Below are 25705 nucleotides of genomic sequence, written 5' to 3' on the forward strand. Positions count from 1 at the left end.
AAATCAATAAACACTATCATATCATTTCATTTTTAATTTATTTAGGAAAAAAATCATTAATTGGATCAATCCAAATACAGAATGTCAATATTGACAGGAATAAAACTACCAGAAAAATTTATGAGTTCCACATCCTGCCATGTTAAAGTGATTAAAAGAAACCACAAGTTTCAATTCCCGAGGATGTGCCTTGACAACATCTAGAAACCATTGGAGCTTCTCATTTCTGAAGCCAAATTTGAAGCTCTTATTGTCAAACGACAACATAAGGAGGAACCTGGGGATCCACATTTGGATTAATTCTGAGTAGCACGTTAATTTTCTTCTCAACAATGCTATAATGTTTTTCAAGTCAAATTTGTTGTCGATGTTTAAAAACACACCTTCTTAGCCAACTAGCACTAGGTGCTTTAGCAACTTTTCATTTTCATTAAAAACACACTTGGTAGAATCAAATCTAGTCCAAGTAGTGGATCATCAATGTCCTCACCTGCTCAAACTAGAAAATGTGGCGAAAAGGAGAAAAAGAGGGTCTAAAAGGTGACAATAGAGTGGCAGAGTGAGCTTGTACAACAATCGTATCAATATCAGCATCCTCACAAATAATAAAAGTGAATTTCCCTCCAAGTTCCAATGTCACAACTTAAGATTGCTCTTAGCAGCCAATTCCGTATGATTTTCCTGGTCTCTGTTGATCTAGTAAAAGCAAGCTTATCCACATCTATATGACTACTGAGAGAAGCACCAGAAGTGGTGCCAAAATCATAAATGATATCCAGAATACTTTCAAGTAGCCCGGCCTCCTACAATAGATTTGCTACATAGAATGTAGATAATGGGGTTTGCTCAACCATCTTTAGTACGATTGTGTTACCACAAGCAAGAGCAGGGTCAATTTTTCATGAAAACATAAGGAGAAGAAACTTCCATGGGATAAATATGACCAACCTCAATCGGTTCATGCAATGTTTAAACATAATATGGTCCATCAGCAGGAATACCATGAATTTTATCTGCCTAGCCAACATAAGAACAGAGTAGACATACAATTATTGGTACTTCAATCTTAGCAGCTTGTTCATAAGGCTTCTCAGCGTTCCAAGTTTCGAGTGTTGCAATTTGATCATTATATTTTTCAATCAGATTAGCAAAGCGCAACAATATCTTTGACCATTCATAAGTAGTCATCCTAGGCCATGGTACTTCATCAAAAGCCTTATGAGCAGCAACAATTGCTCAATTAATATCTTCTGCATCATCTTCAACAACATATGTAATTACCTCCTCTCTCCTGGGGTTGAGGGTCAGAAAAGTTTTTCTCGATGCAGCATCAATAAATTACCCATTGATAAAAAGTTTAGTATGGTCCACATTGACAGTAGGCTTGATAAGTTCCTCGACTGCAGCCGCCGTGTTGTGTTTATGAGCAGCTATTCTGCCAAGATGGGATTTTTTCCCTTTGATAGTAGATGAAAAAGCTAGAGAGAAATGCACGAGCCGCCATTATGCTAAACATATCCTTCGCATAAGAATGGATAAATATGTGTTTTAACATTATGATGTGGAATAAAGCTGCTTTAGAAAAAATCTAATTGGACCTATCCCATAAGGCAGCTAAGTTATGGATAAGTTGATTCATGAGTTTTATTTCAAAGGCCAACTAATTGATAATATCATAGTACCACAACAAACATGTTGCATCATCAGAAAAATTGGGAAGCAAGACATATTTTATTGTAAGCGGAGATTCAAACTAATACTGGAAGCTTAACTAAACAAATCTACTCTCAATTGCTACCTGACTTTCCCAAAGTTTTCTGGAGATGTGAGATGTATAAGAATAATGCCAGACCCAAAGTAAAATTCATCACGTGATTGCAATTATAAGGGATACTTTTAACTACTGATAGGCTTATTAAATGGAATGTGGCAATTGATCCTGAATGTGTACTACGTCATGCTCAACTGGAGACCGGAGACCACTTGTTTATGAGTTGTACATTCACTAATAAAGTGCGAGATAAGATGCTGAGATGAATTCAACAACAGAAATGCTTAACAAGTGATTGGGAGCAACATCTGACATGGATAATTCAGAATGCAAAAGGAAGAACTATGAGAGCTCACATCTTCAAAGTAGTATACACTAAATGTAGTTATGCCATATAGATGGAGCACAATCAATGGGTATTTGAGAAAAAGCTAGTGGTTGAGAAGTACTCACTCGAAAAATTGCTAACAAGTGCAGTGTGAGGGCATCTATAGGAGCTCAGAAGTTTTAAATGGCATGACATTTTAGCAGGCATGGTATAGTTTGAGTTTTTGATCTAACTAGTTCAATTCGATTTGCTTGTTACTTTTTTCAATTTACATAGTGGTGTTACACGAACTATGACACTGTAATATTGAGGCTTGGTGATTAATATAATTTAGTTACCAAAAAAGGATCAAATCTAGCACGAAGTGTCAATATTAGTTTATTTTCACTAACCAAAATAACTCCAAAACCAAGGCTTCTCAAACTAAAATCTAATAGGTAAAATGAACTTAAAAAAGGTAATAATATTAGAATAGCTAATTGGTTAATTAAATTAGAGATAAGTAGCCAAAAAAGTGAGACAAATCTGTAATTTTGATCTGCTTTATTTAATTCAGTTCAAAGATATGAATTCCTACACAAAAAGAGAAAAATCTGAAGTTGTTAGCAAGGTAGAGGGAAGTGCTATCTCTAAAGTAAAAAACTAATTTCGGGATAAAAAGAATTTTTTTTTTGGATACATAAAAAAAACATTAGGGAGTGAAAAAACATGGAAGGAAGATAAACAATAAAATTTAAATTATTGATAGGCTACTTGACTTTTATCGGCTATTTTTAAGTACTAGCAAATAATTTTCACTAGACTAATTTTTGTTGTAGTGATAAGACCACTACTTTGACAATATTCAAACAAGATATACATAATTTAGAAGAACTATTAATAAGTAATTGACCTCATGTTTATGAGGTTACATCACAAGCCAATGTCGTCACCATCACCTGTGCTATCAACTTCATCATCATTAGTACTATTATTACCTTCCTTCTCTTTATGATCACTGATGTACTTTATCATAATGTCATTCTCTTGGTCAGAATCATCTTTGTTATAATCAATTTCAACTTCAATATTCTGTTTGAGCCTCCAATTCAATTAAATTTGCATCTAAGGTAACCGAATCAACATCATATCTATGTAGTTGACTTAACATATCCACCATATCATTGACAATTGAATTACTTTCAAGTGAAATATCTTGATACACTTCATCATTGGTAATATGCAAGTCATCACTTTCTGCCTTTGGATTTTTCTTCTTTGGCGCATCATATAAGTGTCTTATCTTGAAATTTGAGCACAATTCATTAATATTTTTTAAAATTTTGGGTCGTCAATATAAAATATTTATTTTACTTGAGTATCTAGTACAAAAAAATCATGTTCATACCAAAATCTTTTAACATAGATGCTCAAAATTATTTTTTTTTTGCATCCCTATTTTCTTGCGAAGATCAAACCACTTGCATTTAAATAGGAGAAATCGATTTTCCTCAGCATACTCTAACTCAAGGATGTCAACTATAATTCCATAAAAGTCAATCAACTCATTATCATGATAGTTTGCAATAACTATACCGCAATTTTAATTTTTTATGTAATTCATCGCGTCGTTGAACATAATACCTAACACCATTTACAATACAATTAGTATGAGTTCTTCCACACACATCAGATTTTATTGCCAAAGGATATAATTTCTGGATAGACATTGACTTTTTCTTTTTATATAATTTCATAATCTACAATAAAAAATTATTATATTTAATTAGTAAAGAAAAATATTAAGTGCAATAACAATATTATTATCTTAAAATCACTTACTTTTATTTTGAACCATAAAGAAAATTGTTCTCAGTGTTTATCATCTATATTCACAACAGCTTGTTTCAACAACTCTTCTTTATGTTCTCTACATGCAATAAATAAATTTTTTTTACAAAAAATAAAATAATAAAATAATAAAATATCAACCTAAATAAATAGAAAAATTACTTATTCGAGAAAAGGTTCCGCCTCTTCGCAATTATTAAACACATACCATCAAGCCATATCGATTTTTTTTTGGTATGACATCGTATATTCCATCTCTATATGGTCTATAACTCTTTGAAAATATGTCTAGAACATGATCATTTTTGCTGCTAGAATCATCATCATTTCGTTGTTCACGATTAAATCTAGTCTCGATGTCAGTAAGATACATAGAGCAAAATGTCAAAAATTCATCAATAATATAATCTTCTGCAATAGAACCTTAGGACGTGCCTTGTTTCGTACATAATACTTAAGCTTGCACAAGAGCCTCTCAGTTTTGTATATCCATCGATATTGTACTGGTTCCCATACATAGCCTCTCGAGGTAAATGCACAACCAAATATATCATAACATCAAAAAAAAGCTGGTGGAAAGATCATCTCAAACTTACATAATATAATAATTATATCCATTTCAAGTTGTTCTTAGTCATCTCTGCTCAATGTCTTACAACATAATCATTGGAAGAAATGACCTAACTCAATTAACGCTAAAGAGACATCTTTATTTACAAATCTACGAAGAGAAATAGGCAACACTCGTTGTAACAAAACATGAATTTTGAGTCTACTTATCTTACCATCATCCACACTTACACACCATGAGATATTTGAAGCATAACCATCAGAAAATTTAATAGATTTTAAAAACGCCCAAAATTCTTTTTTTTTTTTTGACATAACATAACAAGCTGTTGACATTGTACAACTGAAACCATCATGTTGCAACCATTGTTCTTTTCTTATGTTCATATCCTTAATATCTTTTCTTGCTTTATATGTGTCCTTAGTTTTTCCATCTATATGCAATAATATCCCCAAAATATTTTCACAAATATTTTTTTCTATGTGCATGACATCTAAATTAAGCCTTAACTTCAAGCTCTTCCAGTATGGTAACTCAAATAAAATACTTCTCCTCACCCAATTTAACTCTTCAGGATGACGTTTCTTTTTCTTATTATTTGAGTGTTTTCCTGCTCTATAAATATTTAATAAATTCAATTGTTGTAAGACATCATCTCTTGAGAGCTCTTTTGGTTTCAATTTTTTTCTTTCTTACTGTTGACACCCAATTTTGGCCCTCCAAAATTAAATTAATTTTCAAGATTTTACAATTTGAAATAATTGTTTTCAAAATCAAAAATACTTTTAAAATTATTTTCAAGGCAATTTTGCCATTTTTATTATATATATATATATTGCTATTAATAGTAATTTTTTAAAAAACCCATCTCAAAAATGGTGTTAACTCAAATATGTATTTACTTCCTTTTTATTAGTCAAATTATAGTTAATGTGCAATTAATCTTTTATTTCAATAATTTGATAATTATTTTTCTTTGTTAAATTAAGAAGATTGATAAATTAATTTGGATTAGCCTCATATCGTATTCATCGAATTCGAATTATCGATAAAAACTTCGCAAAGGAACCTGTTTCCTCTTGAAATTCTTTAATTCAATTGGACCCATTTTGTTTCAGCCAAATCTGGCCCAAAGCCATTAACCAGGCCCATTTCCCATCTAAATTATCCAAACCCAATAATCATATCCTCTTCTCTTCCTCATTCATATGTGAGAACTGAGAATAGTTTTTTCAACAACAAGCACAACTCACCACCAACCCTTCTCTGCGAAATCTCCCAAAATCCACCGGATTTCAAGCTTATCCATCTCCCTCAAGAATCTGGGAGCAGCTAACCCCATCTCTTGGTCAGATTTTTCCTCCTACTTTTCTTAATCTTTGAAAGACTTTGAGAATTCAAATAAGATCTCGGAGAAGATTTCCCCCGCTCTCAAACGACTTTTTTGAAATTCAAGCACTATTTTTGGCTATAAATTGTTCATTTTGTTTCCATTGAAAAGGGGGGGGGGGTGAACGGAGTAGAGGAGAAGTGGCAGAGAGTCATTCAAGTGTTTCATACTCTTGCATTCACTACTTTTTCTATTCTTCTTTGCTTTTTTCTGGTTTCCCATATATTCACACCACTTTTACTATCTCTGTGTTATCACTCGGACTCAAGGTTTGTGTGGAAGTTCATCCTCGTTAACTCGTTGTCCAGTTTGCTGCTCCAAAGAAGGTAATCTTTTTTGTTTCTGTTGTGTTGTTTCGATAGTTTATGTTTCCTGTATTTATTTAAATATTTTGTATGTTGCTGATTTAATTCTGCTAACCTTGACTCGTATGCGTTCTTGCATATATTGATAAATATCTGGATTCAGACTCTTTCACTAATGCATTCTATCTTATTGAATTGATTCATGAATCTGTTAAGTTCTACCTTTCTCGAGCTAAAATTTAAAATTACATTTATATATGTTTGGCAGTCATGTTCAACTTCAATACACCCCTTCTATGGTTTATGGTTTGATTTCACTAGTTTTGACCTCTATTGCTTTCATGTCTTTAATCCTATTTTTCTCGTTATAAGACTATCATCTAAGCTTGTCTTGCTTTGATTTTTTTTCAACTCTTTGTTATATAGTTGCTTGATTAGATTTAGAATCTGTTAGTTCCTCAAATTTTGTTCTTCCCTTTGTTCCACTTACCTGTTAAGTAATAGAGAATCAGTCGATCCATAAAAGACCCCATTAAAGTTCCTTATTATTTGGGAAAGACGTGATTTGGTTCATAAAAATTAATGAAGTCTAAACATGAAAATTAATCTTATATCTGCACATTAGTTCTCTGTTGAAAATCTTGATTTTTAGTTCCCCGTTTCCCTTGAGTTTAGCATCACTGCTCATCGTAGCTTCACTTGTTGATTACAAAAATAAAAAATTAACTCTTGATTGTTTGTACAATTAAAGAACAGTTCTAAAGTTTAGATTCATATTTTGCCTTCCATTGCATTTCAATTCACTCCATGTCTTGCTTAAAACTCCCTTGTATTTCCTCGTGTTAAATCCTTGCTGCTAATACCAGGAGATTTAGCCTTAACTGTGTAATATGATTGAGTCACGGTGTGATAATTTCAGTTAGATTCATATTCTGCTTCATTTTTTAAGATAGTAATATCTCGTCCTTGACCAAGTGATTCAATTTGATTCTCAACTCCTTCAGTTATCTGTTATAATTTCCAAACGAGAGCTAGTGTCTTTTTTTTCTCGTGATCTATCTAAATTGATAAACATGGTTACATGTATGTGTTAATTTAACTTGAGCATATACTTGAAAGGTATGGTGTGAGATGTCAAGTAATGAAACATTTGTTCTCTTCTCTAGTTTAATATCATCTTTTAATTCACTCATGGAAAACTCTCTGTTACTATCCTTTTCAAATGACAATGATACTTGCATATTCTGCCATGAATTCTTCTGTTTCCCAAAGTCATATATTGAGTTGGTTTAAATGTGGAATGCTCAATTCTCTCAAACTATTCCTATAAGTGCATCTCTTCCATCTTATTGTTGGTATCTTGGTTCATTTAAATTGAAATTCAGCACGATGTTGCACCTGGTCTGATTTGTCCATTTAAGACAATTGGTTTGCTTAATTATGAAAGCACCATTTCCCATTTTTTCATTTCTTTGCGCAAATTATTTTGTTATTCTTTCTCTCGAAGCTTAAAGTTCGATATTAATCGTAGATAAAAGTTTATCATTTATAGGCAAATTGTTAGTTCGAGATGATCTTTTCTGTTGCATTCTTGCACCAAGCGTGAACTAGGAGTTGTCTTAGTTCCTTTGGTTGCTTGTCTACTTGAAATAACTTCGTCTTGATCTAATATTGTTACCTCAAAGTTGGACCTCATTTTCTTTATTTAGCTGCTGTATATTTCTCCCCTGCTTTAGCTTAAAATAAAGTCTTGCTAGCTTTGAACTTATCTTGTGATAGCTTGTTGTCCAATATTTTTGGTGTTTATAACTCACTCTTGTTAGTAGTATTTTTGGCAAATTCGTACATGATATATTGTTTTTGATGTTTTTTGGCTAAAGAGATTTTTGTGGTGTACTCTTTTCTTCTTCGTCTTCCTTTTTGTTTTATTTTATTTTCTTATTTCTTTCTTTCTTATCTTTCTTATTTTTATTTCATATCTGTTAAAGAGATTTGTAAAGACTGCTAGGAATAATTTCTCTGTTTGGATCGAGACTGAGTAGATCGGTCTCAACTCGAGGATTGTAAACTCATAGACCACCGATTTGGTTCGATTTCTCGAATACTACAACTCGGCGACCTTCTCTTTGTAGCTCACGCGCCGTCACAAGACCGGATACGCCGGCTCCAATTACTGCCACTTTCCGGGACTCCGCCATAGGAGAAGACTCCAACCCGCTTTGGCCTGGTTTGGCACCAACTGCGATGATATTCTCCATATCTTCACTGATTTATCGAGGCTTCCACTGTGAACAATAAACTATTTATCACCACCTGTTTGTTCTTGGGTTATTAGATCTGAGGTTTAAGGAAAGTGGGATACACACTTTGCACTGTCGAAAATTCTCAAAAATTGCCGCACATTGATTTCCTGAGCAGACGAAGACATTAGTTTTGTGTCTGGGAACATGGCTGGTCAGATCTGTCCACACCGAGGAACTCACCTTCGGCGGTAATCAGGTTCATTTCGACTGGAGTTGGTACCTCCGGTTTCCATATCTTTTATCCTTTTATATCTATGCTTTGTCTATACACTTGTAGTTACATTTTGCTGACTTGACCTTTAAATAATCTATTTGAATAATTTATTAGTTCATATGCGTTTTCGTGGCTTTGGGTGGTGATGATAGATTAGGGTCATGTTCTCGTTCGGGGATGGGGACGGCGATGAGGACAGGGATGGGGACAGGGCCGAGGGTAAGGAGAGGTAAGTGGGTTAAAGAAGCGTCTAGACTGAGAGTAGGTTCTTGGAACATTGGTACGTTAACGGAAAAATCCATAGAGCTAGTTAAGATTCTAAAGAAAAGGAAGATTAATATAGCTTGTGTCCAAGAGACCAAATGGATAGGCTCTAAAGCTAATGAGGTAGACGGTTATAAGCTTTGGTTCTTTGGTAGATCAAAGTACAGGAATGGGGTAGGCATTTTAGTAGACAGTGATTTAAGGGATCAGGTGGTGGAGGTTAGGAGAGTCACTGATAGGATGATGTCGATTAAGGTGGTCGTTGAAGGGATCATGTTGAACATTATTAGTGCTTATGCGCCGCAGCGGGCTTAAGCGAGGAGGATAAGAGGCACTTTTGGGAGGATTTGGATGAGTTAGTGGGAGGCATACTGCCTACTGAGAAGCTTTCCGTAGGAGGAGATTTTAATGGACACATCGGGTCTATTTCGGGAGGGTATGATGATTTGCATGGAGGCTTTGGCTTCGGGGACAGAAATGGAGGAGGAGTTTCACTTTTGGATTTCGCAAGAGTTTTTGGGTTGGTGATAGCCAATTCAAGTTTCCCAAAGAGGAGGACCACTTGGTAACCTTTCGTAGTTCGGTGACTAAGACCCAGATAGATTATTTACTCCTTAGGAAGGATGATAAAGGTTTGTGCAAAGACTGTAAGGTCATCCGAATCGACAACCTTACAATCCGACATAAGCTCTTGATAATGGATTTAGGGATCAAGATGACGACGAAGAGGAGGGTTGGGGATGACCGACCTAGGATCAGATGGGGGAGTTTGACCACGGCTAGTGCCTTGGAGATGGAAGAGAAATTGAATGATATGGGGGCTTGTGATAGTAGCGGGGATGCGAACAGTATGTGGGATAGGACGGCTAATTGTATTAGGGTTGTAGCAAGGGAAGTGTTGGGAGTCTCGACAGGTAGTCGTAGCCGGCATCGAGGGGACTGGTGGTGGAATGGAGAAGAGGTGGAAGCAAAAAAGATGGCGTATGCGAAGTTGATGGAAAGCAAGGATGACGTGGAGAAGTGGACGAATGGGGAACTTTATAAGATAGCGAGGAAGGAGACGAAATCGGCAGTTTCGACGGCAAAAACGGCAGCTTTTGAACGCTTTTATGCTGAACTAGAAGAGAAAGGCGGGCATAGGAAATTGTTCAGGCTAGCTAGAGTGCGGGAGAGAAGGGCACGCGATGTGGATCAAGTGAAGTGCATTAAAGACGAGTATGGAAAAGTATTGGTAGATGAGACCCTCATTAAACAGAGATGACAGTCCTACTTCCATAAACTTTTGAAGGAGGAAGGGGATAGAGAGATTGTGTTGGGAGATTTGGAACATACAGGGAGGCCTCATGATTTTGGGTGTTGCAGGAGTATTACGGTCGAGGAGGTTAAGGGTGTTGTTCGTAGGATGTGCTGGGAAAGAGCGATCGGACCTGACGAGGTTCCTGTGGAATTTTGGAAGAGCGCGAGCTCGGCAGGTTTAAAGTGGCTGACTAGGTTATTTAATGTCATCTTTAAGACGGCAGCGATGCCCGAAGAATGGTGGTCGAGCGTAATGATCCCTCTATACAAAAATAAGGGGGATATCCAGAGTTGCAACAACTATAGAGGTATCAAGCTTCTAAGCCAGACTATGAAAGTGTGGGAAAGAGTGGTGGAGATGAGGGTAAGGAGAGACGTGTCTATTTTAGAGAATCAGTTCGAATTTATGCCGGGACGCTCAACTACAGAAGCCATCCATCTTATAAGGAGACTGGTGGAGCAGTATAGGGAGAGGAAGATGGACTTGCATATGATATTCATCGACCTAGAAAAGGCCTACGATAAAGTGCCACGAGAGATACTATGGCATACGATAAAGTGCCACGAGTGTATCTGCGGCATACATTAGGGCGATCAAGGACATGTATGAGGGTGCCAAAACCAGGGTAAGGACAGTAGGAGGGGACTCAGAGCACTTCCAGTTGTGATGGGGTTGCATCAAGGATCAACTCTTAGTCCGTTTTTATTTGCCTTGGTGATGGATGGATTGACGCAACAAATTCAGGGTGAGGTGCCATGGTGTATGCTTTTCGCGGACGACATAGTCTTGATCGACGGGAGTCGTAGCGGAGTTAACGCTAAAATGGAGGATTGGAGACAGACTTTGGAGTCTAAAAGATTTAAGCTGAGTAGGACCAAGACAGAGTACTTAGAGTGCAAGTTCAGTGAGACACCTCAGGAGGTTGTCACGAAAGTTAGGCTTGGTGACTAGGCCATCCAAAAGAAAAGTAGTTTCAAGTACCTTGGGTCTATTATGCAAGACAGCGGGGAGATTGACGATGATGTCACACATCGTATTGGGGCAGGGTGGATGAAATGGAGGCTCGCGTTCGGTGTGCTATATGACAAGAAGGTGCCTCCACAACTTAAGGGCAAGTTCTACAAAGTGGTGGTTAGACCGGCTATGTTATACGGGGCGGAGTGTTGGCCAGTTAAGGTATCTCACGTTCAAAAGATGAAAGTTGCTGAAATGAGAATGTTGAGATAGATGTGTGGGCATACCAGGAGTGACAGGATTAGAAATGAGGCTATTCGGGACAAGGTAGGAGTGACCTCGGTGGAAGACAAGATGCAAGAAATGTGACTGATATGGTTTGGGCATGTGAAGAAGAGAGACACAAATGCCCCAGTGCGGAGGTGTGCGAGGTTAGCCATGGATGGTTTCAGAAGAGGTAGGGTAGGCCGAAGAAATATTGGGGAGGGGTGATTAGACAGGACATGACACAGTTACAACTTACCGAGGACATGACCTTAGATAGGAGAGTGTGGAGGACCCACATTAGGGTAGAAAGTTAGTTCACAGTCTCGTTATTCTTCCTTATTAGTAGTCGTATTAGCGCACTATAATTTTCTGTGGTCTGATGTCTGTTATTATTTATTACTTTCATTACTTTCTGTATTTTGATTGCTCTATCTTATCTGGGTTTCTTTCGTTGCTTGCTTTTGCTTTTGCTTCTCCGTATTGCTTTGGACTTCTTATTCTTATCTGACTTCTTTTTTGATTTTACTGAGCCGAGGGTCCTTCGAAAACAACCGTCCTACCTTGGTAGGAGTCAGGTCTGCGTACATTTTACCCTCCCCAGATCCCACGTTATGGAATTTCACTGGGTTTTAAGGTTCAAAGCAGTAGTATGGATGTCTCCCTGTTTTGCTTTAAAGGATTGTCACTTATTCCTGATGCCTAAAATGATCCATGACAATTGAGTTCTAGCATGTTTCTACCCATTGTTAAAAAGGTTGATTTAAATAGGATTCTTTAAATATCATACGATACGGCTGCCATGTTATTTATCTATGGATCCAAAACAGTTGAATTGCTCATTGTTATTTACCCTTATAGTATTTGTTACGTTCCAGATCTGAGATCTCTATTCGATATTCCTAACAGTAGGAGATCTAAAATCAATGTCTTTTATTTGTTCTATTTTCAACTTCATTGGAATTTGTTACTAATCCTTATTTATTTTCATGTGCAAACTGACTTGGATCGAGACTACTGGACTCCATTTCCACCTTTACATTTACAAATGGGCCATAGAGGCCTAAATTCCTCCTTTTTCAAGTCAACTTCTGTCAACTACTGAACGGGAAGCAAAATTTGGGTTAAAACCCAAGTAGCAGGCAACAACAAAGCATCTTGAACAAATGCTTGGGTCAAAGTCCAAGTAACAGGAACATTAGCAGTGTAACAGAAATGAGCTCGGGACTGCCCTTCCTTATATATTCCGTTCTTTATTTCATTTGTGAATCTCGTAATTGTTGCTAACTCTTTGACATCTTATTTTAAATTAGATGAATCCTCAAACGAGAAATGAGTTTGAAATGATTATTTTTTATCTTATCTACTCAAATTATTCATTTATTCACCATTCAATGTTGACTTTTTTAAAAGTAAATTAACTTGTCTTTTATTTGGCCAATTTTAGCTTTCGAGAATAACTTACGAACCTTTTCATGTTCTTTCATAGTTATTGAAAAGCTTTTTAATCCACATTGATATTTGACTCAAAAGCTTAACTCGGATAAAATTGTTAAATTAAAATTATTTTCGAGACAACATTATAATTATTTCATTACTTGAAATAATATGAACGGATGAGTATCAAAAATTCTATTCATTTTTAAACAAGATTTTCAAAAGTAACTCTCAAGTTTTTTTTTTTTTAAAAAAATTTAGCCAAACATAGTTAATCTGATGGTCAATCGTGTGTTAGCAGATTCTTTAAGGTGTTTAAAATGTTCCTTAGAGGATTACTTGAACTCTTACCAAACTCTGATTTATTTAAAGGTTTTTATTTCAAAATTATTTTTTAAAATGGGAAAAATTAAGTGGTGACTTTTTTTTTTATTTTCAAAATAATAAATAGCCAAGTTATGAGACGTTTTTAACTAAGTTTAAAAAATGGGCCGTAACACTTAATCAAATTTCTTGTTTCTTCTCCATGAGTGACTAGGTTCAAGATACCGACGGTGATCATGTAACAAATTTTACATTTTACCTTTTGTGAAGATGCATCCTTATTGCAAGTCGGACATGCCATGTATCCCTTTGTGCTCCATCCATATAAATTACCTAATTCATAAAAATGTATGTTTAGTAGTAGTTTATAACCTTTACTATAACATAGTACATGCAGAATGTCACGCCCCGAGAGGGTACCCTAGGCGTGACCGGCACTCGGAGACCATTGCTGGCTCTAAGCGAACCACTTGGTCCAATCACTAGTTCAATCACATCAACGGAAGACTTAATATAACTCGAAAGAAAGATTATTTTAAATAACAATCTTATATAGGTAAATCTCATCTAATAAAAATATAGTTTTCAAAACAGATTCAAGTGAGACATCAACTCCAATCTACACAATCTAAGTCTATGAAGCCTCTATCAACTGTCAAGAAGGTGCCGAGACAAGCCCACGGCTACCTCAAAAGAAACTACTCATAAGTAATGACTTAAATAAATGCGATTCCTCTAAAAGTAAGGAGATCTCACCACTATCAAGAAGGGAAGGATCCTCAACGAAGCGCCTATTAATGATCTCTAGCACCTATATATGCATCATGAAATAATGCAGGCCAAATAGAGTCAGTACATGAAATGTACGAGTATGTAAAATAGCTGAAAGGAGAAGCGGTCAACAATGCTCAATCAACTCAACAATAAAATCAAAGGACTCAACTCCATAGGTATGCAAATTAGAATTTTACAATGTTTTTCAAAATGACTCAATCATCTACAATCTCAATCAATCCAATCATATCATGCACGATCATATCCTATTTGGAAGTTTCTCTAACCGACAACCATCACCTATGAGCCGGTGATGTACAATGAAGCAGTGTCATTGCCACACCCGTCCGGTACTTTGCCAGGATAAGGGACAAATCACTATCATTGGATCCACAATCAATCAAAGTCCAATTCGGTGCTCAACACTCAATATGCTCATAAGTCAAATCAATCAATTTATGCATCTAGTCACATTGGACTCTTATCAAACTCAATTCATCTCAATCATCGAATTCTTTTATTTAAAACATGCTTTTAAAGTCATTCTTATCCCATCAAAACTCTATCTCAAAATAATCATTTATACTTAAAATACTCAAATTTAAATAATAATACTTTTAAAGACTTCTCAGAATCAATTCATTCTCATTCAAGACATTTACTGTCACGACCCAAGCCTTGGGCCTAGACATGACATGACGAATGAGAAATCCGAAAGTACCTCAAACAAGCTCCTTATCATTCTTTTAGCCTTTCATAGGTAATGTCAATAAATAAACAAGCGGAAATCATAATAGTAAATCTTCAACTTACATATGTCCAACAATATCTCTAACTTTTAGATTTAAAGAGGCTAAGACAAGTCCCTAGCTCACCCTCAATTATAATAGAAAGAAATGTCATAGTAAGTGTCTAAAGATCTCAACATATCATAAGCTAGAAAGATAAATGAGTATTGTTCCCGAAATATGGGAACTCACCAAAAGTAGCCTTCAAATGAAATCTCAACTAGCCACGTGGAGGAGAACGAGGAGGAGCACCGGTCCCTACATGGTGATATCATGTAGGCAAAAGAGAATGCATTAGTACTTTGAATGTACTAAGTACGTAGGCATGCATTACAAAGTAAAACATTTAGGACATTTATAAGATAAAATACATAAATGAGTGCATGCATAATAAATCAAGTAGATAGCATTTAAATCATATATATGTGGATATATACATGCATGATTAATCATGTAAATAGCATTTGAAATGTTTGTTTGTGGAGAGTTGACTATAACCGACATTAAGACCATGTGAGCTATTACATGGAATCCAACATAACCCCCTACGTTGTCCGGGGAGTCTACTTGCCTAGGGTAGAACTCCGTCAACTTTATATTCATTTTTTTAATGGGAACAGACCCTACACGAGGCTCCCACCTTTTGTTCACAGTCAGGGGTTGAGCAGCACCCCCAATCCTTATCATAAATAAAATTAAAGAAAAATACACGGAGGGGGACATAAACCTTACCTCTGAACTTAGGATGGTTCATGAGTCAGCCGACCTACTCAGGTCGGCCTACTCATCCCCATTACTAGATGGAAAGCGATAAACCTATGTGATGACTCCTCCCGGTACAAGTCGACTAAGAAAGCATAAATGAGGGAGACTCTCCCCTTCCATGAGAAAATAAGAAAGTAACCTACACTAGTCCTATTCAACTACGCTACGTATCATACATAGCTAAATTGAAGAAGAACAAGTATATGAACCTTCTATCTCGCATGGGGTGAGGAGGTTCTGTTCATCTTTGCCCTTTTTAGTCTTGTCATACCAAGTAAGTCCAAATGGAAGGGTGCATCCACATCAATATCATGTATATATCAGTTAGGGAGGATGATAGGAGAGGAAATATATTGAGCTGTAGCAACCAGCAGCCTTGGAGTTGTTGTTGATAAAATATTGGCACTGACTTTTTGCATGCTGCATTTTGAAGGTGTTGCAGCTCTGACGTGTGCAGCTGCTTGGAAGCTCCTCTGATGGTGCCTTGCATATTGGAGTGTTCCAGCCAGTAGTGTAGCCTGCACTCAAACAAGTAACCCACCAAGGATTCCAAGTAGCTTGGCTGCCATAGGACTGCTGCAAACAATGAAGCATAGTAGCTGGCATGTATGGATTGTTAGAGAGTGTTGGGGAGGCCTTAGCATGCCAATCTTTAGTCTCCCTTCGTTTGAAGCTCTGTAAACCTGCACCTACAAGAGGCCAAAGAAACAGACAAATGTAGGATATGTAAAGGCTGCTGCAAATCTGTAACCCATTCCTTATGGCCTCTGTTGCTGAAGTGGTAGGCTGCTTGTTGTTGCATGTTATACTCAGAAATAGATCCTTCATTGTGATGAGGATCAGCTCCTTGGGATACCTGCACAGACAAACAAACCCAGAGCAACAGACAAACAAACAATTCTACAAGCTGCTGTAACTAGTATTATTGACTTGTAGTTGCTCCTTGTGTGCTGCATATAGGTGGGGAAGATGATGGATGATGTTTGCAGCTGATGAATTGAGAAGCAATGTTTTCTCAAATTTGGATCTGTAGCTGGGGTGCAAGAGTGTTGCTGCAGGTGTTGAAGTATGGAAATTGGTATGGATGGATTGTTGATGTGTTGATGAGTTCCCAGCATACCAGGCTGTTGTCTCCCTTTGTTTGAGACTCTGAGAACCTGCATAAGCAGTTAGTAAAGAAACAAACAAATGTGGAGGATGGATAGGCTGGTGCAGGTCTGTGTGCAGTTCCTTGTTGCTTCCATAGTAGTAGTGGTTAAGATGCTTGTTGGTGCAAGTTTCACAGAAAAGGAGACCCTTCCTGGTGAACAGGTTCAGCTCTTTAGAATACCTGCACAGACAATAAAAAAACAACAACATACTACCAAACAAATCTGCAAGCTGCTGTAACTTGTACTATTAACTTGTTGTTGTTCCTTGTGTGCTGCAGGTTGGAATTCTTGTTCTTGGCTTGTCTTCCTTGAAGATGTTGCTACTTGTTGGTGCAGCTGCTTAGTGGTTGTGTCTCTCCACAGTTGAATCCTGCACAAATAAAGAAACCAGAAGCAAGCAAATGACCACCCAACCATGGCTCCTGTAGTACCCTGTCCATGGTTGCTGCACTTGGTTTGGTTGTTGATGACCCTGTTGTTGTTTGCATAGTTATTGTAGTTAGGATGTTTGATGTTGTATAGTACACCTATTGTTGCTGCACAAATACTCCCACTCACACACCAACACTTATGTTTGATCTCCAAAGTTGTTGCTCTGCAGCTGCACCCTGGCCATGATGAGTACTTTGTTGGATTGTTCAGCTGAGGTATGTTTTTCCTGTTGGCTTTCCACAGATGCTGTATATGTCTTTGTTGCTGACTGACACCTTCACAACTAAGGCAACAAGAAACAACAAAGCAAACATCCAAAAAAGGCTCCTGAGTTTCTGAAGTTTCTGCAATTCTGAGAGTTCAGCCGGCTAACTTTTTCAAGGTCGCTCGACTAAAGTCTCCAATTATACGTTTGAGCTGAAACTTATTGGGGTTTGCAATTACTATATTTGCTGTAGTCCTGCAACATTTGGAGGCCTTTTCCATAAGATGGAAGCTCCAAATTGCAAATTGTTCCCTCATTATGCTTAAGTTGTCTAGCTTTTTCAAGGTCGCTCGACTAACGTCTCCAATTATCCGTTTGAGCCGAAACTTCTTGGGCTTTGCAATTACTATATTTTCTGTAGTCCTGCAACATTTGAAGGCCTGGAAACTCCAAATTGCAAATTGCTCCCTCATTAGGCTTAAGTCAGCTAACTTTTTCAAGGTCGCTCGACTAACGTCTCTAATTGTCCGTTTGAGCTGAAACTTCTTGGTCTTTGCATATACTGTATTTGCTGTAATACTGCACAAGCTGGAGTCATTTTGATTTTGCATGGTGTATTTGTTGAGGATTATTGATTGCTTCTGGGCTCTGCTGTTGCTGTTGAGTTGCTGCTGCTGTTGCTCAGTTGCTGTCACTGTTGCTGCTGTAGTATGGCCTATGTTGTTGAGGTATTGGTGCAAGAACTCCAAACTCAGTTGCTGCAAGTCCAACCCAAGGCTCAAAGTAGCATGATACCTGAAGTAAATTGCAATTGTTGGCTGATATGTTTCTGATCTGCAGGTACCTGCACAATCACAAAGGAAAAGAAAAAGGAAGATATCTATTCTAATCCTTACCTCAAGGGGTAAGTTGATTGTTCTAGGAAGACAATAAACAAGGGAGACTCTCCCCTTTACAAAATTCCTATCTATGAATTTATACATAGGAATTTCTGTACTACAATTAATGATATACAAATCAAGGAGGTTGTTTGATCCTCTTCAGTTTTGTCCTCCTAAAGTTTGCCATCCCTATTTTGTCCAAGATGTAGTATCCTCTTGTTTCCTTAGGAAGCTGTTGAGCACTGTAGAATTGAACCATGCTGTCTACACTGTGGCTATGCTTGGAAAGTGTATCTGCAACAAAGTTAGCTTCCCTATAGATGTGCTTACATTGAAAGAAATCCAGCATTATGATCAACTCCTGCAGGTTTGTGATGTAGTTCCTGATGGTCCAGGGAGATGTGATCTCTTGTTTTAGCCATTTCACAAGTAATTCAGAGTCAACCTCCAGTAGAACCCTGCTGTAGCCATGTTGAATACACCAGATAATGCCTATGACTGCAGCTTGTACCTCAGCTTGGTTGTTAGAACCAATTCCAAGTGGTGCAGCAAGTGCATAAAGGATGTTTCCTTTATGATCTCTTAGGATGCCCCCAGCTCCAATTCTTCCAGGATTATCCAAGGCACTTCCATCAATATTCAATTTAATTTATATTCATTTAACTTTAACTTTAAGGGCTTTCATGGATCCATTAGCCTTAGCCTACAAGGGCTCCTATGTTGGCACATAGTTAATGAAACAAGGGGTTGCTACTAGGATTACCTTATCGAATCTCACCTCAATGCCCCGTTCGGTGCTAAGTCAATCCCACAGAATAGTTTAATACTTCAAAATAGTCATAGCATATAGCTTGAGAATTCAAAATATCACATTCGGTGGAATAACTCATTAAAACCTTTAGTAATTCAAATATGCAAGAATTGTCCTTATAGCATAAGGAATCCATCATTCATAGCATTTCATTCTTCTTTTATTTTATAAGACTCTCTTTTTATCATAGACATTATTTTCATAAATATTTATTTGGAGTCAAAGATTTCAAGTCAAACTTCATTGAAAATATAGTAAAACTAGGTGGGTTTAAATCACTTCAACTTTCAAACATGTATGTAAATGAAATTATGCATAATACTTTGAAATCTATTAATTAAAAATCATGCTTTAAACAACCAACTATGAATTTTAAGAACCTTTAAAGAGATAAATAGAGAAATTACTTGCAAACCATCCATTCAAACATATGAAATTATTTTGCATCAAAATAGACCAATAATCATTAGTTTAACAATGATTCATGCTATTAAGTATAAATAAGAATTACCCATAAGAAAATATTACTTGAAATTAAGAGATTTAGTTAAAAGAGTTTTGGACTACATGGTTGGAAGAGTCCATAGATGAACACCCACATACCGTAGAGTAAAGCTTAAAGAAAAAAACATAATTTATCATATAATCAAAATACTTTAGGCATGAGAGTGGAAGGAATACTCTCATTGAAGCGTTACATACCTCAAATCTGAAGCTTTACTCAAAATCGAAGGACTTAATGAACGCTCTTGAATCCTAGCCTTTTCTTCTCATCATAGCATTTTGTGTACTACCTGGAGTATATGAATCACCGAAATAGTATTTCTACAGTACTAAGAATTAAAACTATATTTTGAGAATGAATAAAGAAGTGTATAGAGAGAAGAGTTGCTTGAGAAAGCTTGATGAACAAAATGATGAAATAAGCTGGGTATTTATAGGTGTGAAGGAGGGACCTAACAATAATTAAAATAATTATAAAGAAAAATTTAACAATTTAATGGAGGATTGTGATATCGTGGGTGATGTCAAATGGAGGACTATTGATGTCATGGTGATGTTAACTCGATCTAGATCTTCTATGGTTGGTGAGATGAATCTTTTTTACGGAATACCCTTTTTCGGAGCTACGTTTGAATAAGATAACTTCCTAATTAGGATTTGGTGTCTCAGATGAATTGTAGAACTAGAAGTCTCCTTTCATGTCATTCAAGAATCAACTAAATGGGATCATTCTACAGTGGGATATAATTTTTTTCTACAAATATTCATTTCATCACAACACCATATCTTGTAAAGATTAATTTATTTGACCTACTTAGCCTTCGAATATTAAGATATGGTCTGTACAAAAGTTATAGATAATGATGTTGGAGTTATTAAAAAATTTGAATCACTTAATTTAGACCATCCTATGAAAAGTTATGCTCAAAATATAGAATCAGTATCATTTTCATAGAGAATTGAAACACCATATACAACGTTTTTTAGGGGGTGTTACATTCATAAATCATGCCTTAAGACTCAATCAATTTATATAGTATTTAAATGTCAAAACTCAATTCGTATGAAAACTCAAACTCATTGAAATTAATGCTTATGCTCAAATCATCAAGTTCTTTCAGTAAACTATGCTTTCAAAAATTATTCACATCTCGTCAAAACTCTTCCTCGATATCAATCAATCATGTTCGATCCTCATACTTATTTAGACTCAATAAAATATATTTATATACACACACTCAAAAAAAGTATGTATGTAAATGTCATAATTATCAAATCAATTAGGGTTCACGGGAAAGTAGCCATGAACAATGAATTTCAATCAATTGAGGTATAGAAAACAACAATAACCTCAATACATAATTATACACAACTGAATAGAAGAAGAATTAACTCAATCGAAATTCAAGAAACTAGGTTAGACTCAACTCATTCTCAACAATCAATAGAATTAGATGTAGGGCGCGTGGATGAACTCAATCCAAAGTTATGTGTAGCCTTACATACTTGGAAGATTGATATTACAATCAAAACTCGAAAAAAATAGCTTTCTTGGAGGAAGCCTTTGATCTTGGAACCCAATGCTTGATCTCGAGAAGAGAAACTCTTTTATGAAGTTCTTAGAGTGGAAGAACTTGAGAAAACCTTGGGTGAAGGGCTTATCTTTGATTCTTGAATTTTTGACTTGAAAGCCTTAGGGTTCTTGATGAAGAAGAGGAACTCTAGGATAGTTTTGAGAGAGTTTCTTGAGTCTAGATGATTTAGATTGATGATTATGAGAGGAAAACAAGTTAATGGAATGATATATTCCTTCAAAACACCCCAAAACGACTTAGAATAGTGTTAAAAAGCTTTGAAAAGGATCAAATTGACCCTAGAACGTGTCCAGGAAGTTGCTGAAAAAGAGGTGTAGAAAACCTTGACGAAAGACTCTACAGGTCGTCAAAGTGTTTAAGACCCCGTAAAGGAGTTTCGTACAAACTCTCTGCTCAATAGGGCTTCACTAAAATGGGCATAACCTTTTACTCCAAACTCGGAATGAGGCAAACTTGGTGGCGTTGGAAAGAAGACTCAAAGAAATTTAATTTGATAGGTCATAGGCTACCTATTTCTTTATATTATAGGAGATATGATCATTTAAATTTGACCTAAGCAAAATTTTTTATCGAAACTCAATCGGTCAGAAAGCTTTCAACTCGACTTTGTGCTAGAGGATCCTTATGACCTTTATTCATCTCCAAAATCTATCTCACACTAAAGAATTAAACTCCACATATGTAGACAATTATGAATCATTTGGTACTACCCCATACCCCTATGTAGGAAGTCTTGGTCTTAGCTAAAAAAATATTTCGGGGTATTACATAGAATAACAAGATTTTCTACAGTAATGGATGAATTAAATATCGAGATAGTGTCCTGAAAAGCAATCACTCTTAAGCGAACATCTACAAAGAAAGTGCCCTCAATCTGATATTAGGCACGAGGTGCTCAATGTGAAACTGCCCAACACAAATATCATATTAAATAGTGAGTCATTGGGCAACTATTTCAAGTTGAAATTTCGAAATTAAAAACCACAAAATGATTCTACCCAAAAACAAAAGAGGAAAATACTGAACTTAGGTTGACATTCAGGATAGTTTTCTCATAATTAAAAAGTAAGTAATATAAGAACTTACCATAAGCTAGAAATACCTCATGGTGATCAACCCACTTTATTGACCACTAGGGTACACTCTTGGATGCTCTTGCTATATTATATTAATAGTCTGATACATAGACATTTAGAAAAGTAAGTAATTTAAGAACTTACCATAAGTTGGAAAGTCATTTATGGCCCATAAAATAACAGTATGCGTCTTGAAGCGTTTTGCAGTTGATGCATCAAATATCTCTACACCATCACTCCATAACTCTTTCGACTCATCAATAAAAGGACGCAAATAAACATCAATATCCTTTCCTGGTGCTTGAGGACCAGGAATAAGCAATGACATTATCATAAATGGGCCCGTAAAATATTTCCAAGGAGGAAGATTATAAGGAACGAGAATGACAGGCCACATACTATACGATGTGCTCATGTTACCGAATGGATTAAAATCATCGATTGCAAGACCAAGTCTAATATTACGTGGTTCTTGTGAAAATCATTGATGATTCCTATCAAACTCTTTTCATGATTCAGAATTAGTGGGATGCCTTAACACATTTGCCTCATCAAGATATTTTTCTTTATGCCACCTCATGTCCACACTTATTTTTCTAGACATAATTAATCTTTGAAGTTTTGATTTTAACGAAAAATACCACAAGACTTTATGGAAAATCTTTTTATTTCTTCTATTATAAATTTTCCACCTCGAAGTACCATAATGTGGACACTCTTGCCTATCTTTATGTTCAGTCCAGTATCAGTTTTGCAATCATGGATCGAAATATATCCTAATCCCAAACCTTGATTATTGAGTGAATACTTGGAGAAAAAGGCAGCATGTTTTTAGCATTATAATATGAATTAGGAAGTGTCTCACCAGTAGGCAATGTCTCTTTTAGTAACTCCATCAACATATCAAATGATTTATTACTCCATTGATTGCACACTTTCAAGTGTAACAACTTCACAACAAACGAAAGCTTTGAGAACTTTTTACATCCTGAATAGAGAAGCCTACCACCCAATTGCCTTTGTGGTCTCTTATTACTCCTCCTGCTCCCCCATCTTTTATTTTGAAGTTTGACAGTATGCAGTGTCTCCATGCCCCCTTCAGTTATTAAGCAATTAATAGGGCATTCAAAAGATGTCATAGTTGGATTAACTGGTATTAATTTTGCAGTCTTAGTCTTTAACTTCGTACATATATCAAAATTGTTTGTGTTGTACTTTTTCTTTGTAAAAATATATTTACGTTTAGTCTAAATTCTACTTTTGGTGCTTACCAAGGTTGGTTGGTTTTTTAATTGGGTGTTGTTTGGAAGTTGTTGAGTTTGTAAGGTATAAGTACTCTACAGCTCTTTGGTTAGGAAAATTTAGAGGGATAACTAAGCTTTTAATTCAGTATAGCTATTAAAAGCAAAAGCATGATTAGAATTTAGAATAGAAAAAAATTGAATAGTTCATCATGTATTATTGTCTTTGTTAATGTTGTAATACCTTTGGGGCTAAATGGTTTATTTCAAACCGCACATGACAGTTTGTGTGTTCTTATTGAATATAAAGGGCTGAACATAATGAGCAATTCCTCTAATGAAATTCCATATTTATTTATCTATCTTGATTGATATAGAAAAGGGACATAAATTGAAAAACAGGCAACATGAGCTGTGCTGCATACTAATGAGTTCCTCAACTTTACATATACTTCTTAAAAAGTAAATTCAGGCTTGTTAGATCCAGGAGTGCTATGGGAAAACAAAAGGTTTTAACACACATTGTATGAAAAAGGGAATAAAAAAGATAGTAAGAAAATTTTTCAGTTTCAAAAATAGGATAAAATTCTCTGAACATATTGAGCAATTCCTCTAATGAACATATTGAACAATATTATATAATAGAGTTAATGAAGGATGTTCACTGTCCTTCTTACAACTTGTGTCATGTTGGACATGGTCTTGGCATTGATTTTTATCATTGCATGAAATGCAATTGTTATCTGGAAAAAACTTTGATAGAGCACAAGTGTTTGGAGAAGGCTTTAGAAAGAAATTGTCCCATTTGCTGTGAGTTTTTGTTTACTTCCAGTGCAACAGTTAGACCTCTGCCTTGTGGGCATTACATGCACTCGGTTGCTTTCACGTGAATAATCAAATCACATTGTACAGTATGCGGTCTCACGTATATTTGATTTGACTTCTAAAGACTTTTGGTAGCTAGCTTATGCCGAATAGTAACTTAGTGCCTTTATTAAATTATTTGTCGCGTGATGTTTAAATTCTTATAGAATGAAAAGTTCAGTACTCATCAACTATTAATATTTTCAGTTTCTTGCAAGTTACTTGAGTTGTAAATATATTACATAGGTGTTGGGTGTTTGTCTTGAGTTATAAATATGTTACATAGTAGCTTAAACTGTTAAACACTTCATATAGTTCGTAAAGATGTTGGGTCTTAATTTTGAACTAAAATATGGAGTTTTACTGCAGGAAATGCATTACTTCGAATAATGTATGATTTGTTTTTGCAGTGCTTATAAAATTAGGCATTACAACATCTGGAAGACATAGCGTGTTACAAATTCTATTTTTTGGCCCTAGTATGAGCACTTTTTATTAAATCTTACTCCTAATTTTCTCTTTTCTTTTTTTCACAGGTATAAAAGGTTCAAATTGAATCAAGACGAATTGCAAGTTGTGTCACCGCATTATTGGTGCTTTGGGAAAAAACCTCTTATCTGTCTTAATTTAGGACTAATATTTTATATATTTCAGTTAGAATCTTGTTATTGGACATATTTTTCGTTTATTTAAGGAGCTCGTAATAAGATATTACCTTATAATTTTAGTTGTTTTAGTTGTCCTGGTGAATTTTATTATTATGTAGCATGTTTTATCATTTAATTTTCAATTTATGCAATTCTTATTTAAAAAATAATACCAATATGAAATAATTAAATGTCATCAAATATTTGTAATTAATAATGAATTTTTTATCATCAAATGTAATTTTTAGCAACGATTAAATTAAAATTTTCAAGATAAATATTTTTGTCACAAAATTAATTAGTTTGTCATAGATTTACTATATTTAGTGGCAAAAAATTATTTGTCCCAATACCCTTTTTTTATTGTATAAGAATTAATTTCTTATTTTGTGACAATTGTAATTGTCACTAATCATGATAATTTATAGTAACAATTATATGTTGTCGGTAAAAGCAATACTTTTAGCGACAAAATGATATATTTAACTACAAAATTTTTAATCTTTTTTTATAATAATAAATTTGTCACTTATTTATATTTAAGGATAAAATAATTATTTGTATATAAAGAGCAGTAATTAGAGACGAAATTACATTTATTCAACTACGAAATACATATAACTTTAGAGACAATTGGTGTCGTCACTAATTGAACTAAATAATTAGTGACGATGAAGTTTTGTCAGTGATAATAATGTTTTTAGTGACAAAATTATACT

At 35.4% G+C, this 25705-nt stretch overlaps 1 pseudogene; it reads right to left on the reverse strand.

Annotated features, from left to right (window-relative positions):
• Nucleotides 1-499: 499 nt before the first annotated feature.
• LOC129883507 (benzaldehyde dehydrogenase, mitochondrial-like) lies at nucleotides 500-1504 on the reverse strand (annotated as a pseudogene).
• Nucleotides 1505-25705: the final 24201 nt, after the last annotated feature.

Source organism: Solanum dulcamara, chromosome 3, assembly GCF_947179165.1.
Source record: "Solanum dulcamara chromosome 3, daSolDulc1.2, whole genome shotgun sequence".
NCBI lineage: Eukaryota > Viridiplantae > Streptophyta > Magnoliopsida > Solanales > Solanaceae > Solanum > Solanum dulcamara.